The following is a 12717-nucleotide window of genomic DNA, read 5'->3' as shown; positions in this document are numbered from 1 at the left end:
ACTACATTTTTCAAATTTAATGTTGTGCATGTGGGTTCTATGACAGGCATTAGGAATGAAAGGAAGAGGGTTTGCCATGCTTATGTAGCAAGGGGTCCTGCTTCTCCACTTTGGACCTGAGTGACAGTAACATGACTTGGGAAATGAAAATAAAGCAGTTGCATTCCCTGACTTAATTGTGCAAAGCCCAGGGCTGAAGACTAATAAATTGTGCTATGAAAAACTGAAGAAAATTGCCAAGTCTAAACATAAGGCCTATTTTACAAAGATATAAGAGGAAATAAAAATAAGCAGAATGATGACGTGAGAGACAATTTCCGAAGTGCTAACTTGGAAGAAAACAAATTCTGTGACAATAAAGACAAGGATTTGCAGAATGTAAGCCTACATAGCTCTAGCTCTGCAGATTTGTGTAATTTGGTGAATACTTATGTTTCAGTAAATTATCTTTTACAATGTACAGGGGCAGTGCTATTATATCATGTATCTGTTATTTAATAAATGTCCTGTGGATTAAGAATTAGAATAGGTTATAATTTGTTCTTGCTGTCCATTCATTATCATCCAGTGCTTTTACTGTATAGTTACTAATTAATCAGTTTATCATCTATGTTCATCAGCAAAAAGCAAACCCAATTCTATTGAAAATATCAAAAGGTTACTGGTTACCAAAAAACAAAACAAAAGATACTGCCTCAGATTACCGTGTTTTTAAATTTTCTAGGTGATAGAATTTTCATTTATTTTCCTACCCACAAAAATGCCTTGACCTGAGCTTGTTTGGAATTTAATACACCCACACATTCATAAAATTGCAGTTTTAAACACTTCTTAGAGATGATCTGGCTAATGGCAGGATGACATTGGTCATCTGTTTTGTTCAAATTATACATTACTCCAGCTGCCACAAGATATACTGAATAGAGAAGAAAGCTACAAACAATGAAATCCCAGGAAATAAAAGCTAAATATCTCTTCACTTCAAGAACAGGCTAATAATGAGCTCATTTAGCTATATACACCATTCATTTGTCATGCAGTATATAGGACCATAAGCAGCACTTATATTGTTATTTATATTTCCATGTGTATGAACTGCCCAGACAGCTAGTCCAGAAGGTTTCACAGGAAGATGTATTCCTTATTTGAATGCTTAAATTTTGGCAAAATTGCCTATATTTAGTAGGAGATAGATTTGGAATACACACACACACCCACATACTACATACATACATATATATGTATTTCATCCTATATGATAAAGGACAGACTACAAGGTACTTAAAATATAAATTATTTTACAAATAAAAAGAAAAATATGTAGTAATATATAAGAATGTACATCTGTCAAAAAAAAAAAAAAGATTTGAAGACTCAAAATAATTCAGTTACCCACAGCAGGCATTCTGGAATGTCCTCCTACATTAAATGCTAAAATGTGAACAAAGACATCAAAAGCAGTTGTAAGAACTGCATAATAGCCACAAAAGAAGAGAATGTTGAAATCACAATTGAAATGAGATCTGAAGTGGACGTCAAGTCTTTGTATAATGTCACCATCCAGTCAAGGCAAGTCTTGGAAAGTAAGAAATAAGACCTCTATATTATACAGTGTATTAGCCAGTTCTGTGTTGCCCATGACAAAATACCTTAGGTGGGGTGTTTTATAAAGAAATAAAGATTACTTAGCTCACAGTTCTGGAGGGTTGAGGGCTTATGACTGCCTCTGCTCTGCTGTAGTGAGGGACTCATGGTACATGGCATCACAATAACAGGAGTGCATGTGGAAGACACATGCAGAAGAATTCAAGGGAAGTGCTATATCGCAAGACCTGCAGCTGTATCTTCTGGGGGTAGTGACTCATGGCATAATTACCTTCTATTAGGCCCTACCTCATGTTGCACCAACTCAGCACAGCACACAGGAGACCACCTCTACAGCACATGAACCTTTTGGGACAAACTACAGCAAGCATAAATCTATTCATGAAGGGTTTATAGCCTCAAATCAATGACAGTGGAAGGACAAAAAGAAAATTACTATAGAGACCGGAAATACTAAATATAATCTCTCACACAAGTTTGTACTTAAAAGCCTTCCTGTTACAGGCTATATTTAAACATTAAATATACATCATGTGTTAGGTGGAAAACTTCCAAAATAACATGCTTAATCAAAATTTCCTTGGGATCCATGAAATTCTGCTTTTGTTTCTGGAAATTCATTAATATATGTTTTTATTATCATCTATACCTCTTAAAATAAGGAGTTCAGATATTGATTTTTATCATTTTATTATTTTATATTTTTTAAAACAACTGAATTTAAAATATAAGGACTGGGCACTTGCAAATAAAGCTATAGGAAAAGGATATTTTAACCCTCCAGAAAGTTGGTATCCATGTACTAATAACAAACCAATAGACTTCATGTTAAAAGATTAAGGAAAAATTGTCAATGTATAATGATAATCAGTTCACCAAGAAAACAAGACTTCTAAACAATTATATGCCTCATATTGGAAGCTAAGATAGCTTCCAAATACATAGAGCAGAAATATATATAATAGCAAGGGCAAATTTTCATGAAAAATTATCAAATTCATCATTATGGCAAAGAAAAATTTTCAGAATGAAACAAAGATTTTTTTTATACAAAATATTTTTGCTTTTTTATTGTAAACAAATGGGATACATGTTGTTTCTCTATTTGTACATGGAGTCAAGGCATACCATTTGTGTAATCATAAATTTACATAGGGTAATATTGTTTGATTCATTCTGTCATTTCTTCCCTTCCCCCCACCCCTCCCAGCCCTCTTTTCCCTCTATACAGTCCTTCCTTCCTCCATTCCTACCACCCTCCTTAACCCTAACCCTAATGCTAACCCCTCCCACCCCCCATTATATGTCCTCATCCACTTATCAGTGAGATCATTCGTCCTTTAGTATTGGAACAGAAAGATTGAATAAAACACATGATTTAAGGACACATAGACATATTAAACAACAGATATGCTAACCAGTTCTCACCAATAAGAGTCAACATTTTCTCTAACTCATAATGAAGTTTTTCCTTTTAAATGGAACATGTGGTACTCCATAAACCTCAATAAATTGTAAGGAATCGGTCATAAGATCATACTCTCCAGAATTCAATCGTGTAGTCAAAAACTAAGATAATTTAAATAAACTCTTACGTTTGAGAACTTTAAAGTTCCTTCACATAGGTTTTGGGTTGCATAATAAATATAGGTACTTTGTAGATTTAATGAAGATTAAAAGATAAAATAGCAAAATATATGAGATTCAACTAAAGAAATTTTAAAGAAATTTTAAGGGCTTAGTAGACTAATCATCCAGCTTAAGGAGTTAGGGGAAAAAAACAGTAAAAACCACAAAGTAGAAGTTCATAAGTATAAGAAAGATCATATACATTAAAACGTAAGAGCTAGGAAAGATAAGGATATTATTTTTAAAAGTATCTGAAAAGTAGATGAAATAATATGAAAGCAAAACAAAGATTATTTCAGGAGGGAGAGTTTTCTAGAATATCCATTTCTCCTATAATGTGATTGGAAGAAAGTACAGTCAGTTTTGGAAAAAATACCCAAGACCCAGATGGTTCTAAGAACTCGTTTCAATATTATGTAAACTATTTCACTGAGTGAAAAAGAGTTAAAATTCTTCCCAATTAGTCTTAGAAGAACCCTATATCAACATCAGACAAGGACAATGTATGAATGTCAGAGTTCTCTAGAGAAATAAGACCAGTAGGAAGTATATACAGAAGGCAATGTGTCACAGGAATGAACTTCCCTTATTACAGAGATGGGCCAGTCCCAGAGTCTGCAGGGTGTGTCAACAAGCAGAAGCCCCAGGAGAGACAATGATGTACATTCTATGCTGAGTTCAAAGACCAGAGAATCAGGAAGAGTGATGGTGTCCCTAACCTGAAGGATGGGAATCTCAAGAAGCAGGAAAAGATGATGCTTTAGTTCAAATTTCTAAGTATGAAACATCCACTCTTCCAGTTTGAAGACTTTCAGAAAACAGAAATCTCTCTTACTCGGGAAGTCACACCTTTTTGTTCTATAGCCAGAACCAACTGATTGAACAATGTCCACCCACATCAGGGAGGACAATCTGTTCCTCTCCATCTACCAACTCAAATGTTAATTTCATTCAAAAATACCCTCACGGAAACACCCAGAATAATGTTTTTTTTTTCTTCAAATATGTGGGCAACCAGAGGCACAGTAAAATTGACACATACAATAATTAGACATTGCAAAATAGAAAATATAATAGCAACACTCTCACTCATGAATATACATGCAGAAAACCCTAATTGTCAAATCAAATATAACAATGCATATAATTTTATATCTATCTGTATCTAAGATAGATGCAGATATAATTTATTTCTTTTAAGCAAATTTAAACATTAAAAAGTATTTTCATTATAAAATGCAGAAAAATGGTAGCATTTAAGTTATATATAAAATTGTTTTAAAAATGAAATTAGAAGGAAATGTACACAATCTGGTTCTAAAATCAGTCAGCAATGTTCATCTTTTTGATGAAATCACAAGTTCATTTTCTTTCAGAATCAGAAATAAGGCAATAATAGCCACTATTAATGCTTTCTTTAAAACTGGTACCTCTCAAATGACATTCCTTCAGTGAACTGAGACAAGAAAAATATGTGAAGATTAGAAGCAAAGTAGGTGCTTATACAAGAACACAATGATTATATCCTCTAGAAATTTAAATAAGAGAATGTAGCAATTTTGAGGATGTTAGAATATGCATATTATATTTTTAAAAGATTTAAAAATATGTAATTTGCTTTCAAGTTAAAGTAATTATAAAACTGTCTAACAAACTTGAATGTAGTTATGGAAAAAATTAACACTCTAGAAAGGGAATGAGGTTTAAAGGGCTGATACACTAAATTCATTAGTAGGATGATTACATCTTACAAATGTCAATTCTTCAAAATTTCTGAATAATTCAATGTGATCACAACCAGAGGAAACTGAAAAGATAGTTCTAAATTGTGTGTAAAAGAGTAAAGTGCCAATAATAAAGTGACCCTGGATAAAAACGGGGTGTGTGTACTACTTTACTATAGGTCAGGATACATCATTAAATGGTAGAAATTTAAATACTATGGTAAAAGAAAATGATTGATATAGACCAGAGCAGCAAAATCAAATCTGGGTGCATCATGTTGAATACTTGAAAATGTAATGTATAATTGAGCTGGCAATGTAGAAGGACTGGGAAAAGGAGATGTTTCAACTGTTGAAACAATTGCTTCCTGTATGAAAAAAAATAATATTAATTCACATTTATCATATAGTAGCACATTCCAAGTGAATTAAATACAAAAAAATTTTAAAAATAATATTTTATGTGTTTGGTGAAAGGAAAGATTTTTTTTATACAAGAATCAAAAAGTACTTAGTAAAATTGCTGGCACTAAACTCCAGTGGAAAAAAAAATCCAAAGATAACAGACAGAGCAAAGACAACCCATTCAGAAAAGGTGGAAAATGTTTACCACAGTTACAAGATAAAATCCAGTATATATTAAGATGGTCTGCAAATCAATAATAATAAGACAAACTTATGCACACAGTCACACACACAGATAACCCAACAGAAAGCATAACAAAAGTTATAAACAAGCAATTCATGGAAGAACATAAGTGACCAATAAACATCTTTTTTTTTTTTTTTGCAAAACAATCAGAAAAAATTTATTGTACTGAGATGTGTACATCCTACTATTAAAAAAACAAAGTAGCAAATTTGCTGGTGCCATAATTTATTTAACCTGTTTTATTGGGACAGACTACTAGTTAATGCCACTCAGTATAATTTCAAGTTTGATGAGCTTGTATTTTACCCCACTTCTAAAACCTGATGAATTTTAAATAGCACACAGCATTAAATTGACATTTATTGTTCCATAAATCATGAGACCCAAAGGAATGTTAAATAGACGAAACTAATAAAACAACTGAGAAACTTGCTTCTTTCAGAACCAAGTGACTAGTACAGGAAATGTGGTCACACAAAAGCAAAGGGTTAAGGACAAAAAGGAAAACTCTCCTCCTACGTGGCCTATAGGAGTAACATATTTCCAAACCTAAGATGAAAATAATGAGACAGTGCTTCTTTGTAGCAAATAATTAACCCCTTTATGAATAAAACCAAAGGCCAAAGTTTTGACCTAGTGAAGTCATTTGTCTTCTGGGAGAGATTTCAAGCTTATAATTAATCATTCCTATTTCCACCTGAACAAAGATGAGGATCAAACGGTACATTCAAACCAAAAGAGCTTAGTAAACAGAGGCTGTAATTGAAAGGTTTAAAAATTCAGTCTGCTACACCATGGGCCTCAAAAATGCTTGTCGATGAATTCTGGGAAGGCTCTGAGTAAAGGGAGAAGCAAAAGAAGAAAACAGAGGATTCCCTTTGGGGGGGGGGAAGAAGTGTGCTAGCGAACTCTTTATGAAAGATGCACACTTTAAGAAAAAGTCATTGTGTGGTTATTAAAAACCTCTCAATCACCAGAATGTTTATTCATGATTGTACATCTGAGAAGAGACAAAGGGATTTTTTTTGGTACATTTTAGTGTTAGATTTATGATATCTAGTGTTTCCATGAATCATTTCATCTTGTTCGTAACAAAGATCCCTTAACACCAAGTCAGAAGCTACCAACAATAAAAAACTGTGTGCCCCCTACCTATATCAACTATTTCCATTGTCTGGGGTAGGCCTTTAGAAATGCTTAAGGACAGGAGGGCATGGGGTGGAGAAAGAAGGAAATGAGAAAGAAAACCAGGTTTAAAAGGCAAGGAAGCTTCAAAAAATGAAAACCAGAAACTAAAATGCTAAAATTGGAAGCAGAGGCAAAAAAGTTTTTCAATAAATCTGTGACAAAGCAAAAACATAAGTCTTTGTACCTATTAGGATTTACACTGATCCTCTCAACAAGGTACTCCCGATAATGCAGTTTGCTTCACACCCATCTTCCTGGCTTGGATCCTCTCCAGTCTGGCATGATCATTTCAGACCTAAACCCTTAGACATGATTTCTCCCGAGGTGCCGAGCCTCTTACCTGACCACCACCACCACATCAGCACAATCCATCTCTCTGCTGATGGATTCCTTTCTGTCCCCCATCTCCTCCCCAGGTCAGAATAAGGTTCAGGCAATAAAAATCAAATTGGCACAGAAAGGTAAATGCCCATGGTTAAGTTTTACATTCATTTCCAAACCACATACAGTGTAAAAAGCCAGCAAAGTCTGCTTCTGGGAACTGTATCTACTGACCTCTGCCAGAGCAGGTAGCCATGCCTGCCCCATGACCTCCAGAGCGGGATGCACACTGTCCCGACATGCTTGCTCTCATGAGGATGCTTGGCTATGGCAGTGACAGTGAGATTTGCTTCTCATACAGTTCATTAGAAAGGTCATCTGTGTTTTCAATATGAAACATTTCATATGGTAAAATCCAATCCCAAGACTTCTTGGATTTAGTCTTCACACACTTTTAGCGTGACTTTATTTGGTACTGGATATAGTTCAGTCTACATAAGACGTCACTTCAAAATTATGTGGATACCATCATTATTTTCAGCTTTTACTGTAGAGAATAAAAAACAACTCTCATCTTGAAAGTTCTGAACCATCTGATCACTAACAAGAATGTGGATGCCAGTGGGACCCTGTCTGTAAACCTGGTTAATTTGATGGAGAGGAATATTAAACACCAATGCAAGTTTTCGAGCAACTTCTGAGGCAACCATTTCTTCCAGGTAGATTGCATGGTAAACGTAAGGCATCCCACTGCCCTTCTGGCCTCCCTGCCTGCAGCTTGCTGCTGTGCTTGCAGCGTGGCATTACACGGCTGCTCCTGGCAGACATAGATGGTTAAGCGAGGCCTAACCGACCTAAATTAGAAGTTTTGTTTTCTTGGCAACAAACCCAGCCGTCTTCAAGAAATCAGTTCTGTCCATGTGCATTGCTACCAGTCTTTCAGTCTACCTCTGCCCTCATCAGTGCCTGCATCATATCTGGGCCTGCCCTTGACTTCAGTGAATTATAGAGGCGAATTCCATCGGCTGCACCACAAATTTGAACTAAATCTTCCTTTGTCAGTTTTAATAAGTTGGCACCTGAAAAATTAGAAAACAGTCTTGTATAGGAAGAGAATCTGTTTTTGAGCAGCCACTGCTGTTTCTCCTGGGTTGTAGCTGAAGGTTGAATTTGTTCACCGATGCCTACAAACTCCATCTCCCTGATGATTTGGGGAAGAATTGCTGTCTGGGACACTGCAAGTGCTCTGCTGGGAAGAGGTGAAAGTGGGTGCTGGTGAAGGGCTGTTATTCACATAGGCTGTGGGGGTATCAGGCCACGGAGAACACTCTGAGGATTGTGGTATCATAGGATGGCTGATACTTTTTTTTCATGAGCTATTATCTTTTCCATCTTTTCTTGGTCAGTTTGTTTTCTGTCTGCACCTTTAGGCTTAAACACTTTAATTTGGCAACTAGCTGAGTGAAGATGATCTATGTATTCTTCATTTTTATTCTGCTTAAAGGTGTCAACCTGGATCCTCAAAGGTACTCCCTTTTCACCACCATGTTTCCGTGGAGTAGATTCTGTGCTGATGCAGTATACCTGAATAAAAGCAGATGTGCGTTTTGCAGGGTCCCACAGAAATTCAACTGCGTTTAACTGACTTGGATTTGTCCTCGTGTCGATTATTCCCACAGACATTGGAATATCTAAATCCAGAAGTCTGACTCCTGGGCGATTCCATTTCCAACCTTCAAGTTGCTGATGCTCTGTATATTGTAGCCGTCTGTCATGGAATACAAGCCTTATGATGCTCTTTACCATTTTTCCACTGTTCTCAGGCATATCTCCCATTTTCTGATTATCCAACATCCGAATTTCATAAGACTGACCTTGGTTCAAGTAAGTGAGTGTTTTCATCATGCAGTTTTACTGCTGGTGATGTGGCAGCACACATCACATATTGAAAGGGTGGGTGTTTCGCTTCACCATTCAATAGAAGGCTGGGATCTTCCTGCTTGAAAATGGGCAATGCCAACACATCACTCATGCTGTAGGCGCCGGCGCCCAGCTCCTGCCCGATGCCCAAGAGGCTGGCGTCGAAGTCTTGCACCAGCCCAGAGTCGATCACCTCGTCCATCGTGAGTACCCAGGCCATCTTCCGGCCTCGCTGCCACCCTGCGCAGAGCGGCCTCCGCGTCCGGGGCGAAGGGGCCCGAGCTCCGCGGGTGCGTCCTGGGGGAGGGCGCAGGTGAAGCTTCCAGCGACGCTGCCAGTGGTCACCAGCGGCAGCCCGGGAGGCGGCCGAGGCCCAGCTGGCAGGGGCGAGCAGTTGCAGCAGGAGCCACCTATCTGCTGGCAGCGCCTCCCTCCCGGGGACACCGGCCCCACTCATGCCGCCGCCACCCGCCCCCTGCGCGGCTGGCGATGCAGCCGCTGCCGCTGCTGCTGCCCGCCCCGCCCCGTCCCGGGGGCCCGGGTTGCCTCCCCCCGCCCCCGACTGCGCGGGCTCGGGAGCACAGCCGTCTCCAAGGACCGCGTGGGGGCGAGCTCTAAACATCTCAAGATTCAAAATTTCAAGAGTAATCATGAAAGTGTGAAATAATTAAATCACACGTGGAAATAAAATTGATATTTGGAATAGAAATTTTTTCTTCCTTTCAGTGAGTGAATGCCAGGTGTAGGAGAAGATGTAGAGCAATGCGTACTCACAGGTAACCCTGAAGAGAAGGCTGCGGCCACCTTTCCAGAGCACAAATGAGAGACATGTAGCAACACTGAAGGCCTGCAGACTATGGCCAGCAGTTTACTCCAAGGCATAAACTTAAACACTCTTATGAGTACTTCAGGAGACTTGGACATAAATATTTATTTATAAAACAAAAACAAACAAATCTAAAAGATTCTCTTTGGGAGCATAAATTGATATTCTTGGTGTTACGTGCCCTAGCATGGTTTCATTTGTTTTGCAATATTTTACCTCTTAATCTGTGCCATAGGTTTGGGTATTTAGTATTATTTTTATATCTTTTTGCATTCTATTATTTGATTACATTATGTTAAAAAAAGACAGGCTATAAACAGCACATTCATGGGAAATCAAGGCATGTAACATTATCCTGGGAGTGGCCTCTTTAACCAAGGTCACTTTTCCTTTCAGGGATTCTGTTCTAAATAACTGTTCTTTAGATTCTGCAATTAGATAAATAGCCAAAATAGAGTTAAAAATGCACATTTAAATCATGTCTATTTTCCTTTTGAATTATTGCTGAAATTTGTCTACTGCTCTTCATGTCTAACATCATTAGGTGCCATAATATCTTTACCTGGAAAACTGCAAAAAGTTTGGCATTTGGTCTCTATGTACCCATTTATATTTCTCTTCAATCTATTTTTCTACCCTGCTTTGTAGATGAGAAAATGTTAGTTTGAAAGTTCGTATTTAGATTCTTACGTGGTTTCCTCTTGCTCTGGCAATGAAGTTGAAACACGGAATTTGGTCTCCAAATGTTGTATGAGCATGGCACTCTTTTCACAGACCCTATTTACCCAAGTGTTTTAATTTTTAAAGTCTCTCATGGTGCCTCTTAAATGAAGGACTTTGCATGTGTTTCCCCTGTACTTCAAGCAAGTTTTTAATAAACTTTTCCTGGTAGTAACTTTTCAGCTCAGAATCACTGATGAGGGGAAACTTCTTTGAATCCCCTGATGACATCTGTCCCACTGCAATGGTGCCAATCTCAGATTTAATAATGATCCAAATGCATAGTTGATCCTTTGATTAGCCTTTCTCTTTCCCACCATATTGAGCAATTAGTATGTTTTCTATGGCCTCCTGGTAACAAGTATTGCTAGTTCTGCATTGATATAGAGCTGGCGCTCAATAAATATTACTGTGTAAGAATAGATAAAATTGGTCCATGACAATTCCATTTAGAGGAAGCTCTGAATTAAAAACAATTAGAAAAACTTGGTAACTGCCTTGGAATGGAAGTTCATATTCTTGAAGGTGTCTGAACATAGAAAACCTTTCTGGTAGGAGAAAAAGAAGAGCAGAGGAGATGGAAGATATATACACAGAGGAGTGGAAAAGTGAGAAGAGAAAAAGGTGAAGGAGAGAGAGGAGTGGGAAAAGATGAGATGTGGGGAGAGGAAGGAGTTTTAAAATGATACAAAGGTCCATGGGAAAAAGGAGAAATCTTCCAATTTTCATATATCTTACTTTTCTACATTTAATATTTCTTGCCTTAGTCTGAGTTTTTTACAGCATTAATAATGGCCATTATTATCTTATTTTTGACTTATAAGGAAAAGGTACTTAAGGTTTCATCATAAAGGCAAAAATTACTGATGTGCTGACATGCCATAACTAGCCAGAGACTAAAACTATTTGGGGTTAGAGGTTGAATGGGTTGGAATAGGGAATTTTTAAAAACTGATTTTATTCACTTGCAGAAAAATAAATTCCAAATTTGATAATACCAAACATGTTAAATATAAACGACCTTGTGTATAGACCTGAGATTTTTAAATTTGGATTTCCATTTCTGTGTGACAGAAACATCTTAATCTGCCATGTAACCACCAGATCATAGATTTTACTAGTACTAACCTTTATCTGGTTTTCTTAGATCCACTGTGCACTTTGATGGCCTCAAGGTGGTCTTCTCAGGGCTCTCCTCCACTTGTAATTCCTTCACATGCTCACATGAGGCCTCACATCTAGCAGTAAATGGCAGCAGTGGAGTCCAAACCCGGGTGTGTGCAAATGCCAAATGCAAAGGTTACTGAACAGTTCATTAAACAGTTCTGTGTCTTCAGGCTCCACGTACCTTTCCAGAATTTTTTTTTTTTTGTTTCCTGTTCACATAGAATATCTCTTCATTCCTTTGCTTGCTGATATAAAACCCGCTGAATTTTTTCTAATGTCAAGGTAGCATGTGATTGCATCACCCAGTATTTTGAACAGACAGGCAGCAACCATCTTGAGGCAATGAACTGGAAGACAGATTGTTTCTTGCTTCTCTTTACATCCTGAGAATTGCAGGGCCCTCATGGAACTGTGATCTAATCTGCATGGAAACTCAGGCAGAGGAATCCTTGGTGGTGGATTTTAACAGGGATGGGTCTGAGAGCAGGTCTCACAGACACAGAGGTTGACATTTAAGCTGCAAACATGAACAAGGAAAGATACCATAAAGCTAAAGACAAACAGACTGAACAAAAGCATTGCACCTCAATTGGTCCATTTCTTTTCTCACAGGGATATAGGTTAGGAATTCCAAAACCATGTCATTTGTATGGTAGACTTGCATAAATAAATACAAAGAAAACCAGGTTCCTTGGTGCTAGAGAATTTACAATGAAAGAAAAAGTGGAAGCTAGAACAAGTCCTGTGGCTTTAGACTAAAGATAAACCAATTTAGACAAAAAAAAATACATATGTATACATATATACAGTATTGTCCCTCTTATCTGCGGTTTCATCTTCTGAGGTTTCTGTTACCTGTGGTCAATTTTGGTCTGAAAATATTAGGTGGAACACTCCAGACATGAACAATTTATCAGTTCTAACTTGCAAGCTGCCCTGAGTGGGTCATAAAATCTTCCATCATT

The 12717-nt window shown here is 37.4% G+C and overlaps 1 pseudogene; it reads right to left on the bottom strand.

Moving 5' to 3' along the window:
• Positions 1-7519: 7519 nt before the first annotated feature.
• On the bottom strand, positions 7520-9259 carry LOC124974076 (upstream-binding protein 1-like; annotated as a pseudogene).
• Positions 9260-12717: the final 3458 nt, after the last annotated feature.

Source organism: Sciurus carolinensis, unplaced genomic scaffold (genome assembly GCF_902686445.1).
Source record: "Sciurus carolinensis unplaced genomic scaffold, mSciCar1.2, whole genome shotgun sequence".
Classification (NCBI taxonomy): Eukaryota; Metazoa; Chordata; class Mammalia; order Rodentia; family Sciuridae; genus Sciurus; species Sciurus carolinensis.
Note: the sequence above shows the minus strand (reverse complement) of the source record. Positions and strands in the feature narration are given on the sequence as shown.